The sequence below is a fragment of the Orycteropus afer genome, unplaced genomic scaffold, assembly GCF_000298275.1.
Source record: "Orycteropus afer afer isolate SDZICR_OR568_19922 unplaced genomic scaffold, OryAfe1.0 scaffold00064, whole genome shotgun sequence".
NCBI classification, from domain to species: Eukaryota; Metazoa; Chordata; class Mammalia; order Tubulidentata; family Orycteropodidae; genus Orycteropus; species Orycteropus afer.
In genome coordinates, this window is record NW_006921651.1 from 4,563,512 (window position 1) to 4,565,610 (window position 2,099).

The following is a 2,099-nucleotide window of genomic DNA, read 5'->3' on the forward strand; positions in this document are numbered from 1 at the left end:
ATGTTTGCTATGTATTATATTTCCTATATTAGTATCATATAAATATATGCTAGATTGTGTCCCTGCATATGGCAAACCTATTTTAACAAATACTTTAAAAATTTAGGACACAACCATGGTTACAACTGTGGGTTAACTGTAAATGCTATACAGTTAAAGTAACTTGAATTCATTGGTCAACTTATTCCGGCTCCCTTGCTTTTGCATGCTATCTCAGACTGGAGTTCCCACTGGCTGTTTATCAGGACGTATGTCTGTATCCTGGCAAAGAATATTGCTGGCCTTCCTGGCTGGAGTTGCTGGATCAGCAGACAGGATGTACATGACGGTTCTCTCAAAATGGTTCAGAGAACTGTTACCTATTAATATAATTTGTCCCTCCCCAGTAACCACTCATGTTAGATCTAACTGCATATTGGGTAAATGTAGCAAGAATTATAGACTCCACATGTACAAAAAGGGCATGGGGGTAGCATCCTCTGACCTCCTCCAACTTCATGAGAAGGAAAGAGAATCACCATCAGCAGCCCAAGGCTTAGTCCTATGAAGCCTTACTCCTACGATGCCAGACATTTCACCATCGTCCAACATTTTCACCAAGGCTGATACCAACTGTTCCTCCCATGAAACTATTTCTCTGCTGGGTTCAATAATTCATTGCAGTGGCCACACAGAACTCATAGACAATACTCATGATTATTGTGTTTATAAGGGAAGCAAAAGGCTACAATTCAGGTTCAAGAAAACACTTAGGATACAATTCTTTGATCAGGACAGCCTCCCCTCAGCCATGCTCAGGCATTCCTCTCTTTGGCCCTTGACCTCTGTCTTGCTCAAGAAAGTATTCCAAAGCTCTTTTAGCTCTGTCGATATATCCACCAAGGTGCACCCAACTCCACCAGCAAGCCTCCTGCCCAAAGGTGCTCAGTTTTCTGGCTCTACGAACTGGCAAGCTCACCGCTGTCTCTCTGCCCTGGAGGTCCAGTGCAGGGATCTCAGGTCCAAGGACACGCTTCATTCCACCTCCAGCTCTTCTCTCTTGATGGTAGTGAGATCATCCCTTCTGCCTCTACGAGGGCTCATCTTAAGCCTAGCAGAATGACTAAACTAACCGATCACCACAGGAGGGTTCTAAGTACCTTAATTCCATGGTCCCTTACAAGGGTGCCATATGCCTTATTTACATTACTAATAAGCTATCCAATCCCCTTGCTAAGCCACAAGCCCTTCACATTTTCATAGTTTCACTCAGTAATCTGGTAAGATTCATGAAGACCATGGCTAGAAGAGCCCTACCAGGTAATTCCCTGTACCACAACAGCCCATCCTCACTTCTTTGCTTATTAGAAATATTATGCTCTCAAGAGATCTGCCAAGATGAGTTTCAATAAATGGGAGGGGAACGTAGGAGACAGGTATCAATGAAAGTGTTGAAGTGGCAGGGGCCTCATGCTTAAACAACCTTGTGCGTGGGCACATTCTCAAGCACTAGAGCTGGCATCCGTTTCATTTAGTGTCCTGCCAATTCCTTCTACTGTAGTGCTCACTTTTCCTTGTATCCTGTCTGCTTGGCATCAGTGGGTTTGCTTTGGACAACTGGTGTCATTTTGTTGATTCCCTAAGCACGTGCTTACATTGCTTAATGGGTAGTCCATTCCTGGGGAAGGGTTGTGTTTATTAAATGCAAAAACAAAAACAAACAAACCAAACTTTTAAACTGTAAACAGTAAGCCCACAAATTATTCATCCATTTTAAGGAGAAAAATTAATGGCGGTACATTATAATCTATTTCAAAATATCAGAATATTGGCAACCTGATTGAGGGCTAATGCAAAAATGGCAAGGAGGCCACGTTCTGACCTCCTCTAATCCCACAAGACAGAATTACCATCAATAACCCAAGGCCTATTCCTGCGAGGCCAGACAGGCTGCCTCCCTCCAGCCCTTTCTCCAACCGTTCCTCCCAAAGCACCCACCACCTCTCTCCTGGGTTCGATAATTCGCTGCAGTGGCCACGCAGAACTCACAGATTACAGGGTTTATTAGGGAAGCAACAGGCTACAATTCAAGTTCAGGAAAAACGCTCAGTCTCTCTCCC